Source organism: Thunnus maccoyii, chromosome 3 (genome assembly GCF_910596095.1).
Source record: "Thunnus maccoyii chromosome 3, fThuMac1.1, whole genome shotgun sequence".
In the NCBI taxonomy this organism is placed as follows: domain Eukaryota; kingdom Metazoa; phylum Chordata; class Actinopteri; order Scombriformes; family Scombridae; genus Thunnus; species Thunnus maccoyii.
Window position 1 is genome coordinate 7,100,159 of NC_056535.1, and position 25,699 is coordinate 7,125,857.

The window sequence follows — 25,699 nt, forward strand, 5'->3', positions numbered from 1 at the left end:
GTGTGTTCTGTAAGTGATTGACAGAGTTGACGTATATGAGGTAGATAGCAGTGGTTTTTCACTGTATGGACTAAGTAGGAGCCACTACTTCGTCATGTGGTGTGACTGCAAGTGATTTGCATGTATGCCTCAAGTGCCATTATAATTTCTCTAAATCCCTGTTTTTGAATTCTAATGCAGTCCATAGCAATTTATATCAATGAAGTATCTTGATAAATACAAACAGGTGTGTGTCTGGGGTTGTAATTTCAAAGCTAAATGCACAGAAATGAAAAGTTTATGTGTAGAGCAACCAAAGCTTAGCTTGGTAATTCAAAGTGCCTGAATGAACATATACAAATATATGACAACATATATATATATATATATATATATATATATGTATAATAAAAACACCCATGTTACAAATATCACTGTGTTCTTTAACTGTACATTTTTTATCTGTTTGAATTGCCATGTGAATGGGGGAGCACATGGAAAATAAGAACAAACAGCCTGATCCACAGTATGCATTGAATAGTGGTATGTGCTCTGTAAGTTAAAAATTCACAAATTATTGGAAAATATAACCCAACAGTTAGCTTGTATTTGCATTGTTCTGATATGAATGTGCATACAGGAGGTGTGTATATAGGTGTTTGCATATGTGTGAGACAGAGTGTGTACAAGTTCATGTGCGAAATGTTCCTTTTTGGCCGGACCGCAACAACTGTGCCAGCCCTACAAACCTGAATGTCTGTCTGTCACTTAGTCACTGACTGAATGACTGACTGACTGACTGATGAAGTTGTACCATTTGTTGGCCGAAGGCTGCCGAAGCTTGGGACAGCCAAGTACTCCAGGATGCATTTCGCACCAAATGGCAGCAATGGTGGAGATTGTGAGCCAGGTCAAAAGCTGTAAATTTTGCTGTAGGACTGTTAATATGTCACTTTATTAAGTTTTAATATTTTTTCACTATGTGGGCTGCTTGAGTAGCCCATTATACAAAAACATGAGCCTCTTACAGTGTCCCCGTGGATCCTTAAAAAGTCTTAAAACATCTTAAAATAATTTAAGGTTTAAAAATGCCTAAAGATGTCTCAATTTTTAGGAGAGGCCTTAAATTTTGATCTGTATAAAAACAATGAGGATAGATATTGTAACATTTACAATAAGGGGAGAAGACCAGGGATAAACCTATATAATTCTATGCAAACAGTAGTGCACCGCAAAATTAAGCCCTCTGGCAGAGCTACCAGAGCTTACATGTCAAAGAATATACACCTACAGTCATTTCATATGATATATATATATATATATATATATATATATTCATTACCTCTGTCTGGACATGTAAAAATAACACCTAAATGCAAGTTCACTGGAGTGTAATGTGAAGTTTGTCTACCCAGGAAACCTCCCAATTCAGCAAAATTATTTTTTATATATTGTATTTTTTATTTCAGCTATCATGCTTTCAGATATTCCCGCTTACTTGTAAGATTAATTTGACTGTAAAGGCCTCATTCTTCTGAGCAAAATGAGGTATAGCACTCCATGGTTTGATAGAAATGTGATTGACAAAACAGGTGTTCTACCATCAACAATTGTGATTCTATAGCGCTACACGTGGGAAAATCCTTGCACTGTGCAGTCTATAAATTACTCTATGAAGATTTCAAGGGAGAAAAACACAAGTAGGCCTGTGTAAAGAGGGATGTGAAAGAGCTGTGTTCATATTCAGCCATATCTACCGGATGTTATTCATCATACTATGTAATATAGAGTCAGTCCTATAGTGCCACTACATTAGGCCTCCATCCAGAGATTATTTTAGTAATCAAGTATTCTACTGATTCCATCCATCAATTAACCGAGTAATCGGACCCTATGCTAATGCTAATGCTAACGTGAATGTTACCTTGTGTCGTGTCCACTCCGTGGACTGGATGCTCTCTGCTGAGATGCTGACGTATTGATGTTGTGCTTTTGTGGTAAGCTAGTTTGGTTTTACACACACTGTACAGAGTTTTCATGTTGTTTCAGCTTGAATGATCACAAACTTTGTCATTTTCTCTGGCCTGCCTCTTCTCTTCACCCCTCACTGTTTACTCTCACTTCCTCCATTTTACAATCAATCAAATCACGTCTTCTTTGCATCATGTTGTAGTGGGTTTGACACTTTTAAATGAAGAGGGGTGCCAGTCAGAGTCACATCTGACAAATAATAATTATGAAAATAGCTCCGTCAAACCATACAAAACCTTAAAGCAAATAGCAAGCACCAATGAAATATACCAAAAACCAGCACTGCAAAAACAGATAGACCACACCTCAATTCAGTGTGCGTGTGTAACTCGTCCATTGACTGTATACAGTCCAAAGTTTGATTGTGGAGTTGTAAACAGTGTAAACCATAAAGCTTAAATGCAGCACTAGTAGTAGCTATATCACTTGGAGGTTGTGTAGCCTAATTGAAATTGTTTAGGCAGTAACTATCAGTATTGGCAGATATAGACCTTTTTTTTTTTTAAATACAGTTTTTCAGTTGGATCCTAAAATGTATTTTGTTAAGGAAATTTTACTTAAAGAACATGATTTGTTATTAATATTCAACAATCCTAATTTCTCCAGCAATGAACAATATGTCATTTATTTGCTCATTATTTTAGCCAAATTTTACATTCATAAAATGAAATTCTCGAAGTTACCATCTTACATTACATTTAAACAAACAGATCTAAGCATAAATCCTCAAACATTTCATATACGGTCCATCCATTGACTAGGTTTTGACCTAGTCCTGTTTTCTGTGCAGCAGGGTTGGAGGTGATAGTAAGTGGTAACCCCACAGTGATGCGTCAGGGTATTAGTTCCTCCCCTCACTCATCGCCCCTTGTTCTCCCTTTGTCTTTGTCTGGGGAAATGGAATCTGCCGCTTATTGATATTAATAGCACACAGGATTTGTGGTTGGAGAAGAGCTGGGACCTGGGTGAGAGTGGAAACTTGATATGGCTGGGTAGAATTGACAGTCCTCCTACTTGACAGGGTGGAAAGGGGTTGGTTATAAAAAACAGGATTGCATAATGTTCACCGCACGTTAGCCCTCGGTGTGCTGTACTGTACACGCGTGATGAGGGTTGAACTTTTTGACTGCGCTGATCTAATTTCATGTGCAAGTGTGAGACCTTTTCAACTGTGAGGATCCTGAGCTGCCCCAGCTGTGACTTCTCAGCAGACAAAATAAAACAAAGTGTAGTTATCTGATGGTTTGCCTCATGGATCAATAGTTTAGAATTTCTGAAGACACAAAGTAGTGTGCATTGGGTATCCACTCGATAAGACTTTTTGTATTCAGCGAGCTCATTTAAATAGTGTAAAGAAATGCGTGGCTTTGTTTGTTTTGGGTTAGGAGTGAAATTCCACTTCCTTGGTATTAAGGCAGCAAAGCTCTCTGTGTGCACTCTGTGTACTTTGTTCTTAGCTCAGCAAAACGTGAGGGCAGGTCCAAAGAATCTGGGGGATCAGACAGGCCTGACATTCACCAGACTGCACTGTTGCCTTTTAAGCTTAGAAAAAAAAGAATCTGAAAAAAAGCATCCAGAATAAGGGCTGGCTGGATTGAAGTTGGGTTTAATTGGTGGGTTTTGAGTCTGTTTGCGTGTCAGAAAGTGCTGTTGTTTACAGTCTGTGTGGGTGTTACAATATAATGCCAGGATCCTGCCAATCACATCAAAAAGAAAAAAACAATGCTTGTTTTTTCACTTTTTCAAATGCTGCCTTTTTTGTCTTTACGAGTCTAAGCCATGTTTTTCATTTAATCAGTCCTTCTTAATAAAAGCACAAAAGGAAAGAGGGAGAAAATAGTGTGCAGTCAGCCCTTTTTGCAGATCAGATCATACAGTAAGCAGCTGCGTTTGTTGAGAAGTGAGTCATGCTTTAGATTTTCCTGTGTTTCAGAGCACAGACAGTGACTTGGAAAATCTCCTGCACACACCCTAAAAACAAACACCAGTGACCCTGTATATAGTTATCACTGACTCTACACAAGTAAAACTCTCCTACGCCCTCTTCTTATTTACACAATGCTCTTAATACGGATCCACCAGCCTTGAGGAGTGGTGAACCAGTGTCACTACTTTTTTTGTTCTATTGAAACACACCACAAGCCCCTGGCGTGATAAATTGATACTGTAGATTTATTCAGATGCTGATGCTAAGTGATCGAAGCATCCCGGATGGGCTGTAAAGAACCACGAGACAACTCTGGCAGCCTCCTATTGACAACCATTGAGTTGAGCATTAATTAATATGGTAATGATGTGTGAAGGTTCATTAACAAGCTGCCACAGAAGTAGCCACAGATACAGTATTAAGCATGCTTTGAGTAATTAATGGAATAACTTTACTTAGTGGTAAATATTCATGGGCCCTCATCTTTTTGTCTGCACAGTGTGAAGAGAGAGGAGAGCCTGTCCATTAGAGGAGCTGAAGAGCTGTCCACAGTGAATGCAGGCCTTTTGTTGGGATTGGGTGCGTTTCAGTGGAGGGGTATTAATTCATATTTTGAACATGCAATCTTACAACAAAGCCAAAGGCACTGATAACATACCTGGGACTAGAGAGCATATTGTGAAGCCGTGACCCCCTCACAAATAGGAAAGTCCACTTCACAGGTTTGTGGACAGAATAAAATGAGTCTTTGTTCGCACTCAGATGTAACCACAGCAGTTCATTACCATAGCAAAAAACCCTTCTGATTGTCCATTTCCTCTGAAAATGGAGTGTTTGCATGTTTTTTTCTCCCACGACCACAATGAAGCCTGTAGTATTTGCATAGGGAATGGAAACATTTATTTGGATCATCTGATCCTCTAAAGGCACCAGGTTAATGATCATGGTATCTATTGAACACAAGAGTCTTGTAGCTACTATGAGATATTTCTTTGTCAAAAGAAAGTCTTTGTTGTCCCATTTTCCACTTTGTTTAACACAGCACTCCCACAACATGCTCCCAAGACTTTACAAGAGAAGCTTGCAAAATGCTCCTCAGTTTCCTTTGTCTTTTGAAATTGTTGCATTTTGATTCATATTCTTAGCTTAGGCCTCTTACTGAGCATGCACATAACCCACCTAGGTGGGTAATTATCTCAACCAGGAGTTGTTCTATTCCCTAAAATCTCAATGTGGGAGTGTGTGATGGGCTCGGTTTTCCCAACCGGGCGAAGCAGCATGTGCTTGTTTATCCTCACCCTACGTTCTCCGCACCCCCACTGTTCTAAATGGCAATATTACAGCCTTGTGCTGTTTGAAATGGAGACAATTATCTGTTTAGGTATTACAAGATGGGCATTATATTACAAGGAGAAAAGGCGTACAGCTGCTATCAGGATCCCGTTGTTGCCTTTTTTCTCCAATACAAATTTTCCATCATTATAATGATGGAACATTTATCTAAATGGATGTTATGCATTGGGTAAACTCATTTAGCTCCCGGGGCTCTTTCAGGTGATGGGAATTAATGATGTTTAGTAGTTTGAAACTGAAAATATCTGTCATTTGTCACCACTCGCCATTGATTTACGATTCCATTGATGATATGTTAATTGAAGTGTAATGAATCACAATAATAGGGTAGTTGTGTGGGAATGGTCCATTTTCGATGATTGTTCAACCCTCAGTAGAGTTCAGAGCGAGCTGCATGTTGACTCGCATTTTCAACAAGGGCATTTAACACATAATTAATGCTGAAACTGGGCAAGTTGGGCCGCTGTGTTTTTATCTATGCTCAGTCAGCTTTAGATAAACACTTGCACAAACGCCTGGCCACAGTTTTGACTGCCAAATGTAAACGGCAAAAAAGAACAGTGGGAGAGGGAGTTGGAGCTTTTTTTTTTCCCTTTCATATTTGGATATGCTTTAATGCTTTTATTCAAATGCACCTGGGATATTGCCCCACAGTCACTTCTCAGTTTACCATAAAAATAAGATTTTGTTTCCTTCTCTTTTTTTTTTTCATCTTTCCTTGCCTGGGTTGAGTGCTCAGTTAGGAAAGCTGTGTGCATGCAGATCAGGGCCACCCAGGGGAGTTGAGTCAGGGCAGACCAGGTACAGGTACAGTGCGCTCACCACCAGGGGGAGGCCAAGGAGGGCATCTACTGTCAGTAATATGAAAAGTTTTTGTCTTGCAAATAAACCATTCAGTCACATCAGACAGCCCCATTGTTCATTTATCATCAGTGGGTGTAGTTGTAGTTAACAGACAGATGGAAATGCAACGATGTGTGAGGCGGTGACAATAGTAGTCACAGGAGGATAAACGAAAGGTGCTGAAATGGTGGCTACGCGGCTGTAGCAGCCACAGCAGGTACACTGACTGGTACTTTTCTTACAAACAAAGGGAAGCAAACAGCACAGGAATGTAGAGAATTGATTTCTTTCTGATGATTTCTCAGAACACGTACAGTATAAGACTGTTTGTGCACATCATCAATTCTAATCAATAGCAGTAGCAACCGGTGGGCAAGTTGTTATAGGTAGCATTGGCAGTTTACACCCATGCACTCTTTTGGGGTTTTTTTTGTAAATCGTCTTGTGGGTGCTGATGACAAGCAGTGGTAATTTTTTCAGAACTGTAAATAATTCTTCATCTTGTGTTCGCAGGGCGAGGAGGCTGTTTTACCACCGCTGGAACTGAAGATTGCTTTAAATAAGCAAGTCCTTGTAGAAGGTAAACACACAATCATTCACCAGACTCCATGTGTGCGAATGCTGTATTGAATTGGCTTAATAATTAACTGAATGCAGTGTGGTTGTCTTGTTTGTATAATGTATGTTGAGTGTGTATATGCGGGGCAGGAGAGTTGGGGGGGAGGGGGGAGGGGGGGCTCGACAGGTGCACTCTGTCAGTGGGTTGAGAAGTTGCTGATCTGAGACGAGCATGGTGAGCACTAAAGGGACTGTCCCCCCCGAAGGACTAAATTGGGTTGAATTAGTTGCACTATTGAAGGACTTGTAGTCATGTAAGAAAATGAGGGCAGGATGACGGCTGCTTACAGTGGAGATAACTGTTTGTGCATGTTGACATTTGTCGGGAAAGCTGAAATATGGTAATGCCATGTTTACCAAACAAGAAGAGATTTACTGCACTCAGTCTTGTTATCTTTGGTATCTCAGCCATTCTGGTTGATATCTCCTGTTTGCTCCTCACACCCCTACTCCTATCAGAGAAGGTTTGGGGCCCCCAGGATGTGAACTTTTGGCTGGAGTGATCCAGTGGGGCGGAGTAGGACTATTTGGTGGTGGTGGTGTGGGGGGTGTTAACACTTCGGGAGCTCTGGGCTTCAGAGGAGGAGTGTGTCTGTTTTTTGTCTCTAACAGCTTCAGCCTCACCGTCATCTTTTTTTCACTCACTTCTGGTTATCTTTATTATTTCTTCTCTGTCTCTCACTCACTGTCTCTCCCTCCATCGACACCACCAACATGTTGTGACTTGTAGGTAGATAGGTAGGACATAATCTGACAAATAAAGACAGTACAGCTGAGCAGTGCTCTTTTGTTTGTGGCTATTCGCAGAGCAAGAAAGCTGTCCTGAACCAACAAATTTGAGATGTAACTATGGTATTTGTTTTTGGCATTGGCACTGAGTTGAATTAAAGGTGCAATGTGTAGAATTTAGTGGCATCTAGCGGAACGGACTTGCCAAAATGGAATATAATATTCATAAGTATGTTTTAATTAGTGTATAATCACCTGAAAATTAGAATCATTGTGTTTTTGGTACCTTAGAATGAGCCCTTTATTTCTACATAGAGAGCAGATTCTCTTCCATGGAGCCCGCTATGTTTCACTGCCACGTTTCTACAGTAGCCCAGAATAGACAAACCAAACACTGGTTTACACCTTACACTCTAGAGAGGGCCTTTCGTGTTTTTTGCGAGTTTTGTGGTCACTTTAGGTTCTCCTACACGGGGGGGGGGGTTCAGTTGGTTGCACTCTGCAACCTCAACACTACGTGCCATTAAATCCTACACACTGGTCCTTTAATTTGATAATTACTTAAATATATAGCTGCCTCACCATGGAGTGTATCCTCACATACACATTAGTAAAATTATGAAAGATAAGACAGCTACTGAATATTTTATATATTATTTATATCTATTTCTTGTGTAAATACTCTTATTTCCATTGAATTGTTTCCATATCCTTATTTCCATAACTTGATATTTTGTTTTCATGTCAAGTTTAAACAAAATGCTAAATTTTAACATTTTCATGCTGCGAAAATTATGAAAAGATGCCAACTCCACATTTAACCCAAAAGGGTTAATTCCTACATTGTATCCTTTCTATGAAGGGTGGATTACACTGACTAGCCAATGCCAATATTGATCTAATGTTTGGCAAATTGAAATATTAGCCTTAAATCCTGTTGAGCTGCTTCTCTATGGAGTTTGGCAAAAGCAGCTGTAGCTGTTGTTACAGGTAGCAAAAGCTGCAGGATTTCAGTGAGACTAGTTATATTCCTCTGCATTGTAAGAGGAAGCCTACATAACCACAGTACATGCTCCTTTTTTATTTGATTTAAGCAGTCACCCGACATTTGGAAAACAGACTTGGAGAAAATTTAATTGGAGGATTCATGTTGCTGTTTATCTGGAGTGCATTCTCTGCATAGTCAGGTCCCCACCAGGCCCCTCAGCTGCCTGCTCCAGATGTAAGATGAGCCTTGAAATTTACCAAATGGTTGTGTAATTAATGTTAATGTGGCAAAAATCAGCCTAGTTATTGACACAACTTTCCAATGTGATTTTGATTGGACCACTAATGCAGAAATCCCTGTGGCAGCTTATGGGATTAGTATGTGTTGGTGTTTAAAGCTCTTTTAAAGTGCAATAGACTCTAATACAGTGTGTGTGTGTGTGTGTGTGTGTGTGTGTGTGTGTGTGTGTGTGTGTGTGTGTGTGTGTTGGGGGGGTGGTGGGGGTGAGAGACAGAGAGAGAGAGAGAGAGAGAGGAAGAGAAAGCATGTATGGTGTTCATGTATGTGAACATTTGCACCAAACATAATGTTTGAAATTTTAAAAATAAGAATTTGGAATTCAGGAACAATATTAAAGCAGTCTTAACAAAGATTTGATATCTTTTTGATGTCTTGCTGCTGAAAATGAACACTTACCATCATATGGGCATATATACGCGATAGTGCTTCCTATGATGTGTGCTGGCCTGCTTTTTTGACCAATTTATTCAGACCTAATGACATTCAACTTTCCAGAAAAAGGGCGTCTGCTTAGGAGAGACGTCAGATGCCTGAAATATGTTTCTCTGTTTTGAGGGCTTCAAAATTTATCGTCTCATGTTGGACTTCATTTGAATTTCATGAATTCACGTAGGGGAGAGAAAAACACATCATGCAAACACTCAGTTTCTTGTAATTCTTGCTTTGCTGTAAATGCTTTGGTTGTATTGCCTTAGTTTTAGCTGTTGAGGTTGCTTTGTTTAATCCACTTTTTATGGATGTGTTAAGAATAAACAAGTGGATTCATGAGTTGGACCCACAGAAAGGTTGTGTGCAGATTTATGCGGGGATGAAAATAGGGCCTCTGTAATAGTTCCCTTGACTGCATTTATTGCTTACTTTAAAAAAGTAATTTCTTTATATCAGCATCAAGCTGAAAATTGCCATGTATTAGTATTAGGCTTGGTAAGCTTCTAATTCTGTGGCATTTACAGCCGGCTGTGTTTCCATGCATTTATAACACTTTGATTCTTAAGAGCTCCTTTAATCGCTTATGCCTAGCTTGGAACATAATAAACAACTCTCTGTAGCGAAAGTGCCACATGGGGGAGATTTCTAGCAAGAAAGTTAAACGCTTCTGTCACTCGCAGTTTTGTTGCTGTGTTTTTCATGCACTGTAAGTACCGTAATCTACTCTCTGAGCTTGGCTGCTGTAGTTAAAAACATTGACAGGCAGAATAGATGCAAGGCAGCGTGAAAATGAAAAATTATCGGCCCTACAAAGACGTCACAATGGCAAACAAGGCAGAAACATAAAGCGATGGCATGCCTCTGCCTTTTCCTGTTGATTGAGATCACAGGATGTGTCAAAGCCTTCTAAACACCCTCACCTGGCCGCCGTCTGTTTTCCCTATCTGATGCTCTGCTCCCATGGCCACATCAGCTGTTATCAGAATACACTCTGGCAGATAGCCCTCCTCTTCATTGTCTGGCTAAACAAGTTGTGGAGTTAAATGCATGCCTTATGCTGAATACAGTATGTCACACAATAGAGCAACAGTCTTATATCCTCTTGCATCTCCTACAACTTTCATGTGAGTTATCTTGTGTTGTGAGGTAGAAAGAGTTGTACTGATAATGTTATCACAGATGTGTTATCTTGAAGCTACTTAAAATATCTTTTTGGGGAAAATGCATTTGGCAAGTTTCAATCTATTTTTCTATCAGCATCAAACAGACATGTCTTCTTTTGGTCTGAAACATATTGACGGATGTATAAACTCTGGGCTGCCTAGGAGCGTGAGGAGCTTTGATAATGTCAGCCCGCTACCAGGTGCAGACGGCTAACGTGACAGAGTCTTTGTGTGAGATTGACTGAGGCGACAGAAGTAAGCAAATTCTATCTGCAGATGAGTTGTCTTCTAGCAAGATGAAAAGGAAATCACAAAAGTGAGAAAAAGTGTCAAAAGGTGTTTTTTTTTTCTTTTTCAACAGAGATTTATCTTTGGCCTTGTGTCTCTGCTTCAGAAAAGTGAAATAGAACTAATAACGTGTATTGATTTGTTGTCTCCTGAGTAAAATGACTATCCAGAGTTTTTTTGTGATAACCTGGGCCAGCATCTGCCAGTCTGCCTTCACAGCAACAAACAGTACAGTGTAACTGGTGGGATATAAAATATGACTTAAAATATGTACATACCCTGGCTGCTCCCCTAAACCAAACTTTAACATTTATTTATTATGACACATAGAAACACAACAAGAAACTTGTTTATGGTTTCTACTGTGACTAGTGAAGGTCTATGACTATGTAAGGAAATTCAAAAAAGTTCTCGCAAGCCGCAGTGATTCTTATTTGGATAGTTTTGACTTTGTTGCAATCACTTCATGTCATGGTAAATATCACTTTGGCAGTCCTTTACTTTCTCCGTTTATTTTAGAAAACAAATCCCTTTTAGGGATAAAGCACCTGGTGGGGCTACTTAATGGAATGGCTTCAGCCCTACGCAAATAAACAGCTTGCATTTTTGGTGTGAGATTAGGAATGAGGCTGAGAGAGAGAGCTGGAGTGAGGTGGGTAAAAACTAAACAAAGAAAGTCAACATGTGGAGAGTACAGAAGTGGAGGACTCGTGCGTCTGCCTCTACTTATAGTTGACTGTACTGTATGTACTGTATGTCTATAGAACTGCATGTGAACATTGACACATTTTGAGCTTTGTATCTTGGTAGCCAAAGATTTTCCCTTTTTAAATTCATGCAGAAGTTAAGCTTTTTTTTGAAGGGTTGACCAGTGAGTCAGCAACAGGATATTATTCAGAAGGGCTGGATAATGTATTTGTTTTCCACTCTTGTATAAAAAAACATGCCTTTATGCCTTTTCTTAACCTAGAAAAGATAGCGTGGTAACCAGAGCCAAAGAAAAGGGAGAGAACAGGGGAGGAAAATAATTGACCAGTGAAACATAAAGAAAAATGAGAGCTTCAGTTCCTTTAAATAGCTTAACATGCTGTTGAAATTAGTGAGAAATGGAGCCTTTTAGACTAGGCATATCAAATAGTATCACATTTATTTTAGAAACCCACAAGTTTTCCGACTGCTCTGATTCACATCATATATTGTTAACAGTTACGTTCCCACTCATTTGCTTATTGGACTGTCTGGAGAATGTCAAAGTATTTTGAATACTGAATCTGAATGAAACGGGAAAAATGGAACCTTTTTCCTGAGACCATTTAAAGGACCAGTGTGTAAGATTTAGGGTGATCCATTGTCAGAAATATTGTCACAAATGGAATATGTTTTCATTAGTGTATAATCACCTGAAAATAAGAATTGTTGTGTTTTCATTACCTTAGAATGAGCCCTTTATATCTACATAGGGAGCGGCTCCTCTTCCATGGAGCCCACCATGTTGCAACTATCTTGCTAACTGTATTTAGAATGGATGCTAAGGTCACACAGTTTATTCAAAAGACGGCTGTCTCAGTCAGCAAACCATTCCTGTTTTGTTTAGTTTATACTCTTACAGAGGAAGATCAAATAAAAGTGAATAGCTTCCTCCATTTTGGAGCCTCTGACTCTCAGCATGGACAGGGCGGTTTGTTATTGGTAACGGCACAAATACACATGTCAAAGTTGAATTTGAAACAAAAAAAAACTGGACATGGCTTTACTGGTACTTTGCCCTAGCTAGCAAATCCACTGATTGCAGTGATTCCATTGTAATTTATTTTGCTGTGAAATTTTGTTATTTTAAATTCTTGTGTGACTGGGCCGTAAATCATAACTTTTGATTATTTTAAATTTTATTTTACTGAGATAAAGTTCAGCTGCTTGTGTTAAGACAACATGAAACACGGACACACTGACACTTCTTTAGAAAAACGTTACGTGTCATTTTGGAGGTGTCACATGGCTGCCGTCATTCAAAAATTTGATATGATATCCGTCATTATGTTCTGCACCCTCCTGCTCTCCATGTCCCTTCTACTGTGTTTCAGTCCAGCACACATCATTTTGATGTTCTCATCAACATATCTTTCTGTTTCTTTTTCTCAGACAACTGAACAAATATAATAGTGATTGTACCAGCTTTCAATGCAAGACCAATGTTTCCAGTTTTATGGAAACAGTGTTTTCAAAAGAGTATAGTTTGCATGTGTCAAAAGTTGGTGTTGAGGGAAGGCCAAACCGGAGAGGAAAATATACGTTTTCAAATTTAGCCACCTTAGTGTGGACATGGCCTGTGAGGGACGTGATGTGAAAGGCTATTTCTACTGCAGTGTGGATTTATTTATGTAATCAAATTAAAAAGGTGGAGGCATTTTTTAAACTGGTATTTATTTACAGTTTTTCTTTTTTTTGCACTGGTTTTAGCCTTGGCTCCTGCGTTGTTTTCATAAACAAAGTCTCTCTGGCTGGCTAGAAAAAACAGGGCTGCTCAGTGCACTGAAAACAGGAATGACAAACACCATTAGCTGAAAAATTTCCATCTCATTGCAACTATGTTATTGTTTACTTTACCATACACGTCCTAATATGGTTACCTCCCTGTCAAAGCCGGCCAGAGCAAAGCCGAGGGGCCCTCGCAGGGAGACGCTTTCAGCTGCCACTTAGACAATAAGAAACAAATGTCACAGCTCGGCAAAATAGCCTGGCTTTCACAGTCTTACAGTACTTGGCCTTCCACACTGCTTGGCTCAGGCTCCCGTGTGATATTTATCTACTCTCCACTGTTAGATGCCCTCACAATGTACCCCCACCTCTCTCCTTCTCTGTCCCCTCTCATCTTGTCTTACTTGCCTTCCCTCTGTCTTTCTTTATTTGTCTGTATCTCTCCATCGATCTCTGTCCCTGTCCTGGTGTTAGCTATGTGTAGGTTGAATGATGGGCCTCTGTTTGCTGTGTTAAGTTATTTATCAGGGGGTGGGATGATGTGTTTGGAGTGGCTGTTGCCCCCCTCCCTGTGGCCAAGCAGAGGCCAGTTCAGCTGCAGGTCATGCCCTGGCCCAAAGCCGATGCTGCGTTTGAACTGGAAACATCTTGGCGATGCTCAGAGACCCTTTATGATACTTGGATGAAATCATCTCACCACACAAACTCAGAAAACCCTGGGATACTGCAGAAGAATTGTAGCATTCTGGAGGCTGTGGCTTTTTCTATTTTAATTGTTTAGAAGTTTGCTGAAGCATCAGTCATTCTTATAAATACATGTTTATTGTGAAATGTCTTATTGCAGATTGAATGAAATAGTTATTTAAAGGGGACTTATTATGCTTTTCCTTATTTTCAGTCATATATATAATGTTACAATGATGTAGTATTAAACAGATGGTCATATTAAACGTTGCTTAAGTGTCAAAAAATGAGGTAAACGTATGTAGAAGTAATGGGCAAAAAGCTCAGGCTTCAGACTGTTCTGAACACTTGTTTTTTCTACTTTAAGCCCGAGCCGACGTCGGCTTGTGATGGATTTCTTTATATGGACATCTGCTCCGCGAACAGCGTGCAAGTTCACTGCTCCGCTAACATTATGCTATTTTTCCATTGTTTTGGAGGTAGTCATGACTCGAGTCAAGTTAGCACGCTGTGAGTGTTTTTCCATTACTCATCAGGACAAAGTAAAATAAGTAGTTTATCTGTTGGATGTGTGCTGGTCATCTGCAGCTCTTCATCAAACATCATCATCACCGTGGCTGCTTGTACAATTCCTTACTGCATTATTTCTAATTGATCTGCTGAACAAAGAGCTCCAAATATCTTCATGTCTTGTTGTGTCGACTGGTTTTTAGCACCGCTAATAAAGCTCTGCTAATTCAGGAAGGAACATGTTTCATTTCCTGTAAATTCTTCACAATAAAAGTCTCCCGTTATTTAGTCATTTAAAAACTTTTAATATGAAGCAGCAAAAGCAGGAAAAGTTTTCATCAGCAGTAACTTAACAAAACTCTGATACAGCCGCCCCTTGGAAAGCTTCTGAAAAGTTAGCCAATCAGAACAGAGAGGGCTCATCAGGAGGGGGGGCCTTAAAGAGACAGGAGCTAAGACTGCCTGTTAGAGACAGAGGCTGAACTGAGGGGCTGCATAAAGGGCCAGTATAAGATAAATAAGGAGTTCTTGAACTGTAAACCATGCAAAGCTACTCTAGTGGAGTCCCAGAATAAAAATATAGAGCTAAAAATGAGCATAATAGGTCCCCTTTAACCTATAAAGTCCACAGAAGATTTTCTGTTGCTGCAGCAGCTGTAGTTTGTTTGAAACAAGCAGAAGTGGATGGTTTTGTATTAGCAGTGTTTATCAAAGGAAAATCCTGGTAAAATATCACCAAAATCCAAAAAGTGGACGTTACTCCACTTATTAATCATCTGGGAGTATTCTCCGTGGATTCTCAGCATATAGGCTTTTAGGCATTAGGGGCAGGCAACCTCACTGCAGGTTAGTCTGGCAGTAGGTGGAAATAGGGTTCTTTCAGATGCATGGGCTTTCTTTTCCCCAGTTGGTGGAAGATGATGGCAGCCTCACCTCAATCCTAAAATCCTCACGTTTATGATATTTGCCCAGTATTATCTGTGCCTGTGGATGAATGGGAGGACAGAGCATGAGGAATGTAGAAGGTCATACTGCGTGATTTACACAGTACAGAGCCAGTGAATCCTTGGGAAAATACTTGGGCCAGGATCAAACAGACGTCATGTGATATGTTCTTAACACTGACCTTTAGATTCATGCATTTTACTTCTCCCCTTTGCCAAATGATGCACTAAATGTAAAACAATTCTTATTTTAACAGTTTCAAATAAATACAAGCAAATAAAAGGTTATTCTTTATAATTATAGGTTATCATTTGTGTAGTTGAAAGATACTCGTTCTCGGTGGTGTTATGCAGTCATGTGTTTATGTTGCTTGCTTACCGATGAAACTCTTATGATCTGATTTTAAAAAAATGCTACAGTCCTCTGATTCGGTTCTTCATCCAAGCTGATGTGAAAACCTCAATATGTTAATAATATGCACGGACTTTCACAGTAAAACTAGCTTCTTCCCTTTCTGAATTCCTGGAAAAGATTTAAATTCCATGGTTTCATGTGACTAAGCATACTCTCACAGAGCTATAAGGAAGTGGTCAAATGATTAACTGTCAATTGGCATTTTTAGCACATGATGTTGTAATGATAATGATAAAATTCAGTTATTATGTTATACATCTAGTTTTATCCATAGCTAAAACAAACATACTGTTTATTATTTCTTTAGTATTTGTTCACTACTTCATTGCAGTTATACCTTGTTGATAAGCTAATGGCAGTGACCTTTTGTTTTTTTCCATCTGAGGGGAAAGACTGTACCCTCTTTGACGTTAATGAACTTTGTGAAAGGGTTGTTTACTGGCTTCAAGGTCAGTTTCTGAGAAGGGCAGCAGGTTTTCTTGTAAACATATTTACAACCAAAGATGTGTAAACACTGTAAATGTATACAGGTGCAGCAGGGCCAATACTGGTACATTTTCCTTTTTTTTTCTCTTTCTTCCTCTGACCTTTCCCCCTGTGACACACGCATAAAGGCTGTTGTGTGCATATGTGTTTATTTCTGGAAGCACTTTAAAGTAATATGCGCACCAACAAAAAGCAAAAAAGAAAAAAGTACTCTTAGAAAGCATAATGATGTACCTTCTCACAATATAAAGCTGAGAGGGGAGAGAAGGAGAGGAGAGGCAGATAGCAAGGCAAACGCAGGACTAGTGGGGGTATTAAATATGAATTAATGGAATGTTGCTCAGGCACATCTCTGGGTGTAGTGTAGTGTTGAAAAATAAAATTTATGTTGCCGGCTACTAGCCGTGAAGGTGCATTTGGACTTTGTATCCTTTAATTAGAAGTGAGATATTAGCATTTCATAGGGCTTTATGCTGGGTGAGGGGATCGGCCGGCCACCGCGCCTTCATTAGCCAGCTTCTCTGTGTAATGAGTGCCGTCATTAGCTGATGGAGTGGATTTGCCCTAGCTCTACCTTGAAAGGCACATCTTTTACATACTTGCAAGGAATAAGGCCTTTTAATGGATTTCTTAATGAATAAAATAAGATGCCACTTCTTTAAAATTTGAAGAGTACATTTCTGATAATGTATACCACTAGCTACTGCCTTTTTCTTTTTCTATTGAGTTAGCAGTAAAGAGGGAAAACAGAGTAATACTGTTGGTGATAAAAGCAGAATGGTGGAAAACAAAGCTATTTGTGGGGCTTGGTGATGATGGAATGGACATTTTGCAGAAGTAAAAAAAAAAAAAAAATTCACCTTTTATGTTTTGTAATCCATCATTAATTATAAATGATATCAATAATGTGTGGACGGTAAAAGTGCCAGATCAAAAGGTTTGACTTTCATTCATATGCACATGAAATAAGGTGTATGTGATTTCTGGCAGAGGTCTGAGGAAGTGCTCGCTGAGCTATAGTGCTAGATGTTAAAACTCAGCGTGTTTATCAGGGAGAAGGCAGGACACCTATTGGATAAACCTGACTGCAAATTATATGTGTGTCTGTGCTGGAGCGTGTGCACATTCAACAACAATCAAGACAGCCTGAGCCGAGGTGTTTTTTTGTGATATGGAAGTCTCCCTAAGCCTTTGGCTGCGGCTCCATTCTCAGAATCAGCCGTGAAGTGATTAGTATTTTATTGATGAGCTCCTGAAGTGGCAAGTGTGGGAAATTGGATCTTTGATCTCCTGGAGTTTGGGAAATATATCCTGAGTGTGTGGAGCTCTCCAGGTAAAACACCCCCATCCTACCAAACTACACACACATATCCACACACACATGCACACGCACACACATAGACAGACAGACATGTCATTTGGGAGGGATATTCCTCCCCTTCTCCAAAACACATATTTGTTTTGGATGTTTTCACTGAGAGTCTACATGGTGATTACAGATGTTCATTAACAAAATTGGGTATTTGTTTTAAACTTTAACCAATCACTTTGATATGCTAATTACAGTGTAATTTAATTTGAGCCCTGTAATGATGATGCTGTTATTATGGACATAAATGATGCAGTTAAGCTGAGAGTAATCTCATTTGCATACTGTACATGCCAGTAAATTAAGCCCTTTCCTGCTTTGCTTCAGCTTTAATTTTCCACTCCTTTTCACACAGCATCCCTCAGCTCCTGTGCCTAATAGCAGGCCAGCTTGTTTGATGTGGAGAGGCGCTTCCTCACACTAAATCTAGTCACAATATGTAATACATAAAGGCTCTCATTATAACTCTAAGTGCTCTTTTAAGAAGTTGGTATTAATAAGCAGGCAAGCTTTTCATGCTTTGTAGTGATACACAAAAACAGTTTTGTCCCTCACCATAATCATCTTCAACATGCCTTAATCTACATCTGAGAAATAAAAACTATCATGGTTGTAATAATGATGTAGCAGGGAATAGTTAAAAAGCCCCTAATCATATTGTATATGTCTTCTGCTATCAGTTGATCAGAGATATCTTCAAAGAGGTGATTGTATTTTGATATTCCTGCTTTGAAAAAAAGATGAAGGGCATTTGGATGTGTTTTTTAACTAAGATTTTTTCCCCTCACACACACACACACAAAAAAAACTAATTGAAAAATATTTCCTCATTGTATGTTTAGAGCAAATAATTTGTCTACTTTTCTTTGTACAAATGTTTTTTGATGTCTATATAAAAGAGGCATATTTCTGACAGAGGGACATGCCTGGCCTTGATAAAAGCTCCTGTGTCTTCATTAGAGAAGCAGCACCTCATGGTGTCTGATTGTCTGATGTTTGCAGTGAGAAGGTAAACATGTTTGTCATACAGGGGTGTATTTATGCTGATCAAACATGTGAGATGGGCCATGGTGAATGTTAAGGACTTTGGCTCACCACAGGGCTCAACAGCTCTGTGAACATACAGCCTCACAATGGTCTCAACTTGCCCCGCTCGCAAACAAGAGTCCGACTTCCCCTTGCGTTTTGAAGGTGGGTTAGGGTGGCGGTTTATGGACTTTTAACACTGACAATACAATTGCCCTTCACTGAGAATGCTCCGCCATTTTGTACCATAAAGAATATTATTTTTCTGCCAGCCAATTTTCTCTGTTAGTCTCTAATTGGCTACATAAATCTCGGCCGTTGAGGGTGAGAAATGTTGCAGTGTCACACAGTGTAATCTTCACCCTTATTTACCAATTCATTAAGATTCATTGATGCAGGATCGGTGAGAGGAAATGACAACATAAATCAGGCCTCCAACATAATGACCCTAATCAGTTGGGAATTGCAGAAAATGTCATGATGAACTATGTCCTTGTATTAGTGCCACTGTACATTGTCATTGTGCTGCTTTATGAGTGGGACGCATCCTCCTGACATGGGCTGTATTTAACAAAAAAAGAGTTGTTAAAACCTGATTCCATTAAAACGCAGAAATTCATGTAAGGTCTTTTGGTATTTAGCCCTTCGCCCTTTATCTTCAGTTTAACTGCTTAATGGAAGGCACAAACTCCCTTCCTTTTTAACCCTCTCTATCCTCTCCCTGGGAAGCCGGGGCTTTTAAAATAATAACATGCTTCTTAGGCTTAAACGACCCCGGTACCATGTCGAGGAAGAATTGCTACTTCAGAAGCTGTAGGAGGGGTCAGCCCAGGGGTAAGACCACTCCCTTACCAAGGACAGTCAATCAGATGCCCAATAGAAAATTACCATTGTGTTACAGATGCCTAAGCTCAGTAAATGTTAAGCAATCACTGAACACTGCCAGTTGTTGGGTGTGATACTATAGGAGTGAAATAGACATTACATTTCCATGCCATTATTTGTGTGTAAAGGTTAATGATTGTGTCTGTAAAATCAATAGCTTTACTTAATGTCTGTGAGTAACTCTGAACCAAAGAGGTGGGAGACCTACACCTGCTGTGTGTTTTTATCTGTGGAGAAACATTTAAATAGCAGGGGTTAGACCAGACCCTACAGTTCCTTCCAGTTATCGTACTTGGTACTGAGAATGGAATCATAATAAATGTATCTACCACGCTTGATGACTTACTCAACAGTAATTAGTGGCTTACTTTGTGTGCAGAGCTGTGGTTTACCGCAGGTCTGTCCCGATGATTTAACAGAACTGTAAAGCTTTTCCCAAAAATGATTAGGCTACATGTTGTCAGCTCACAGAGGAAGTGTGCACTCTGGTGAGTTGACATCCCCCCAAAAGACAGCAGTTCTAATAATATTGTCCTCTCTTTGCGTAGGCACGCAATATTAATTAGACAAGTTCGTTAAGGCTAACCTTGGTTTTCCCAGGAAAATGCATCTGACACATTTCCTTTCCACAAGTTTGCATTCCCATGCCCATGGGAACAGCCCTTACATGAATTCGAGTAAAAATGATTAAAAATATATGACACACTTTAAGTAATGTTAAAACAATAAGTGCTTTTGCAGATCCCATAGGATGCTGATAGATTGGAGTTGTGTTTTTCTTTGGGTATACGTGTTTGACAGGTCTAATTGGTAAGATGAGCTTGAGGGAAGCAATGCCTGCTTTTTCCTGTGCATTGGGCTTGTGGTCAGAAAAGGAGGCCCCTCGTCTCCTGGTGTCTGTCCTCTTGCTGTAGTGTTAATGGGCATGAGCCACATGTGAGGGAGATTATCAAAGTCAAATGAAGGAGAGTCGCTAAGAAAATGTGTGGCGAGCCACTCCTAAAAGAGGCTCCACATCCCAGAATTACTATTCCATTCATGTACAACCAGATTTAAACTCATTAGACTTCTCTATTTACTTAGTCTCTATCGGCCCTAGTTGTACTAAAAATACCATGGCCTGCCTTACTTTGGCACATTCCGTCATTGTCTGTGCACAGCAGGCCTTTACTCTGAGGTGCTTCTCAGATGGCTCCATGCAAAGGAGACTAACTGGTTTGTGTATTTTCTGAAATTATGGATCTACTCAGCTTCTCCACTGGAGTCTGCCTTCTAGTACCCTTCTTATTGTTAATTTATCTGAGCTTGTAGCGTGATAATAGGTTGCTATTCATATGAATCATCATACTCACCACTGCTTGTATGTCGAGCCCCTCTCCTCTGGTGATAGTGTAGTAATAGGTTTAGATCTAGATTTCATGCTTCAGAATCCTATCATACTCATCCCAATGTGTTATAAATAAGTGTTTGGCACCCTTCCTCATATTTTACGCCTATCCTACATGGGGGTAACTGTTTTTGGCGACTAAAAAAAAAAAAAATCAGTCGGGAAAGTTGCTTTGAGAGGGAGTGGAGACAGAAAACTATGGATTCTGGGTAGGGAAGCCTCATTGGATGGCTGTAGCTCAGCAGATGGCAGGTTGTTGTATGTATGAAAAATTCATGATCAACGTGATGTGCAGCTTGAAAGTCCCCACACTACATTATCTAGCTTGTCTTTTGTAATACTGGTTTTTTGGACAACAAAATGTTTGATCTAGTTACATCATGATCTTAATGTTTAAGCCATGTAGTAATAAAGTAATCAAAGGAGTGTACAATAGATAAAATCTTTGTCCATTCAATTCCTTTTCTTTTTTTTTGTGTGTGTGTGTGTGTGTGTGTGTTTTTTTTTTTTCACGACATATCCTGATGTTGTGAGTTCCAGCTCCTGGAGCCCTCAGACATCCTTTGTTATTTCCACGAACCCAGTTACTGAATAATTGAACAAGGTAAATGTTTAACATGTTTTTACAAGTTCCTCGCTGTGGTGTTGTGAAGAACCAATGTTTGTTGGCTCTGGAAGAAACACTCGGTTGCTTTGCTTGACAATGGTGTGTTTCCATAGGAGACCACCTCGTCAGCTGCCCACCCGCCCGTCTTGTTCACATTCACGGTGGCTTGCTAGCAGCTGCAACACACCAGCTTAATGCGTCTTCAAATGTCAGAAGAGTGACTTTTTGTTTATCTTGACTTCTGCCTCGCTGTTTATTCTAGCCAAAGCTGCATTTGCATCGACCTTGATTCCCTAAAGCTTGGCCCCCTCTCCTTCCCCACCAGAGCCTGTTTACACTATGCCTACCCCAAGTGTCACCTAGGAAATCGGCTGATCATTCCACCTGGTTAATATTAAATGGCTCCTGCAAGGAGATGTGTTTGTTCATAAACACAAACCCCCGCTCCCCCTGTTTACTGTAGCCATGGCAGCAATCACTTATTAAACAAACAGCTGCTTTGTTTGCCAGCGTGAGTGGTCTGCTTATACCCCAAGGTCTGGGAAGAACTTCTGTGTCTGGCGTGGTGCACGGATGTGGGGTTTGCAATGAAGGCAGTAGGTATTACTTGCAGGGGAGGGTGTGTGTCTGTACTATATTGTCACAGTAGTCTGGAGATATGCTTTGCTTATCTGTGACTTGGTTGAAGTGGCTGACAAGATTACATGGTTGTTTGGTCTGACTGTGAAGTCTCCTTTGGCAGAATGTCATCTCTACAGATGATTCTCTCAGCAGAGAGTGGCCAGAAAGTTGCAGTCAGAGCAGCGAGTGAGCCCAGATTGGTTGAGTTTTCTTGATTGAGGTGGCTCTGGTTTGCAAAGGGCCTCTTTTGCAGATTATCTGTGGGAGGATGTGGGATTAGTTTGTAAAGGTTTTTGGGATTCAGCCTAATTTCTCTGTCTGTTGTCCAATGGATGTATCCAAGAAATTTCTCAGAGTAGTTTGTTATCAGTGATGAGGGCTGTGATAATGGATTATTTAACATACAGCTTGTGTTTGTCTTTTGAGTTTTCCCCAGAATCCTATGAGCCAAAATACAGCAAAACACAAGACTATAAAAACCTTGAGAAGCATTCTGTTGTTGTACCTTTGGTACAGGCTGATGTGTTGTCTAGTCTAGCAACCAAGCCGAACCTAAACAGCTCTAAAGTGAACCTCTCCCCATTGTCTCCTCCTTTGTGTGTCTTTATCTCTCACACAAGAAATGTTGTGCTTTTGTTGTGTGCTTGTGTAAACAAAGGCTGTGTGAGAACTTGGCGAATCGAAGCAGGTGGCCGCTGAGGCTTTACTGTCATGAGCATTAAAGAAAAACAGAACATGGAGAAGGGTCAAAGCACAGCTGCGCGGGCCGACCCTACCTTGAATCGACTGCTGACTTGTTTGAGCTGTTGAATTCCAGGCAACCATGACAGGGGGACAGGCATTAGATTTCCAGTGAAGGGGGAAGAGGAGGAGCGGCAGGGTTGATGAGCTCTGGCCGCCGGCTGTTCTTAACCTTCAACCTGTCTGGTCAGGTGGGAGACACATGTGACTCTTGTTTGTACTGTACTCCCCATATTTGAGGCAGGGAAAACAAAACAAACTGTAAACAAACAGAAACTCTGACCTTTTTTATTATCCAGTGTTTGTTCCAAACACTTGTTTTGTTTTGCAAGCAACTCCCCCAAAGAACAGACAGGCATCTAATAATCAACAGCACAGCCAGTTCTTTTTGTACAAATTGTTGTTGTCTTGTTTTGATCTCCTGGAATTTCCATTATTTTGATTCTTTACTTTTTCCAACTCAAAAAAAAAAAAAAAAAGCTGACATGCTCCATTAATAATAAGCAGGGTTTTTTTTTCTCTCTCTCTTGACTCCCTTTGTGTATTGTTTTATATTGAAATGTTTGTGTTCGGAGCATGAACACATATGTTCTTAACCCCAGTAACTACACCCCTTTTAGCAGGACACTTGACCCATAATTACAGCTGAATATGTGCGTGTTATATAAATGGAATGGATGGAAAAACTTGCAGCTTTTTGAGTCATCACAGACAAGGCTATCCCCTGAGCAAAGTGAAAATAAATAGATAGATCAACAAATGCAGGGCCAAGTCACGTGGCCGAGTTGCCCGGGCCCCAGCCGATGATGGTGTCCCTGCCTCAGTGCTTCGCAGATTAACATTGTTATCAGCACAACTCTCTAATAAGGCTCTTTCCTATCTGCTTGATATTTATGATGGATAATGCCCATTTTCCATTTTCTTTTTTCCTCCAGTTTTTTCGCTCATGATATTGCAGCTTTGAATTATTCTGTGGTGAAATTAATGAGAAAGTAGATTTATGGGTTTCATTTGTTTGTCAATTCGAAAATTAATTGGGTGTTAATTTTAGCCATCCCCTCATCAGTGCCGGTTCCAAGCATGCGCGCATTACTTTGCATTCATTGTAGCCTTTCTCTCCTTTATTGTGGGTCACTAGTTTTGCATACATTAAAATAGCCCCGCGGCTCATTCTCTTGATTACTTTTGGAGATGCCATGCATTTGGAAATTTACGCCTTTCTGTTATAATTATGAAAATTTTGCATGGAATGACAGTGCATGTATAATAGCCATTACTTTCCCCCCTTTTATGTAGCTTTGGAAAAAAAGAAAGCAGGCCTTCCTTTTTTTTTTCTCTGCATGTGGAAAAATGTCTTTTATTTGAAAAAAAAAGTGGGGGTGAATAACGTCAGCACATGGTTTATTTCAAATGGCATTTAATTTCGCCCGAGAATGTGTGTTTCTAATTGGTGTTTCTGAAGGAGAGCTGGTGCGAGCAAGGGCCTGTAGATGGAGTTGTGGCTGGCTGCATCCCATCCCACAGTGTTCCTCTTGCTCACTCCTTGTTTAGAAAATCCCATTATGGAGGGAGGCCTTGCCAGACTGGAGGGGTGAGCCGGGTCAACATCTGTCTGGAGGGAGAGGGGGGCCGGCTCTAGCCCCAGCCCAGAGAACAGGGCCTGTAGGCCGGGCCCAAGCTGCTCAGACAGGCCCCTGAGTGTGGGGGCGTTGTGACACACAACTGAACCGGCACAGGCCACAGTGTCAGATGACTCACTCGGATATGCTTCTTGCAAGGAGGGCTTCTACAGGAGAGGAGATGTAAACTATAGTGCACTTTTGGTTTGATTCTAGTTCTGGTTCTGTTTTAGCTCCCTATAGCCCACAACTGCTACTGATGATGCTGAGCTGAGACAATCCCTGAAAACCACAATTTAAAAGAACAGTGCTGGTTATAGTGCTGTTTATTTTTTAATAATCCAGTGTCTAGATTATTATCTCACCTATGCTCTGTAAATATTCTTATGTGACAAGTTGTCAACTTCAATTTCCTGTCTGTCAGAGATCTGTCAGAGTGTGTGTCCCTGTGGTGTCTGGGTATGTGTCTGCATCTTGTTTAGATCTGCATCTCTAGAGACGCTGTGCCCATGCAGTTGAGCACATATTAACTCTCGTTGGCCCTCCTATTACACGCCTTAAATGCAACACCATAAATCTGCATTTAGTTCCATTTTCACCTTCTTTCATGATGAGGCCCTGTGTTTTAAAGGCATTTATTCTGCTTCATATAAATAATTAATCAGGCAAGTTAATTCGCTTCTGCCTGACTTGGTCAGCTTCATTAACCGCTCTGGAATTGGGAGGCTAGACGCGCTGCGCCAGTGAGGCCTGCGACCAGCGCACAATAGCTGTAAATCATTCCACTGATTTGAGGAATACAGGCACAGATATGCACCAGTGTCACTGGCACTCATCCCCAGAGAGACAGAGGGGGGGGGGGGGGGGGGGGGGACATGTCTGTCTGGCTTTTGTGTATCCAAACGCAGAACAGAGGACGTAAAATGTAAGCAAATACTGTAGCTTTGTCTTCATATTTTATACTGATTGCTATTGTCATATTTTTACATAAAACAAAAAGCATACAGTGATACATACTGCCAGTAATTGTATGTTATTCTTTTGAGTTAATTTAAGTTATGAAAGACAACATTTTTTCCAACAACTCAAAGGGGTTTATTTATATTCAGACCCGTATTTTGGTGTTAATTGAGCACCCCTGAAGGATTTGACTGTTTTCGCTCGGCCTCAGATTGGATGTTTCTCATGGAGATCCTTTGGCAGGCCTCACACAGTCGCCCTGTTTCCCATTAAAAAGCCATTCAGCCGTGGTTCTTCTGGGAGCCATGCAAGTAAATATATC

General features: G+C 40.3%; 1 protein-coding gene across 1 annotated transcript in view; it reads left to right on the forward strand.

Annotated features, from left to right (window-relative positions):
* Window positions 1-25,699, forward strand: part of foxp1b (forkhead box P1b) — a 154,552-nt gene that overhangs the window by 47,077 nt on the left and 81,776 nt on the right. The window contains exon 5 of the mRNA XM_042405728.1: window positions 6,647-6,713. The gene's annotated coding sequence lies outside the window, so the exon portion shown is untranslated. The remainder of the gene's footprint in view (window positions 1-6,646; window positions 6,714-25,699) is intronic.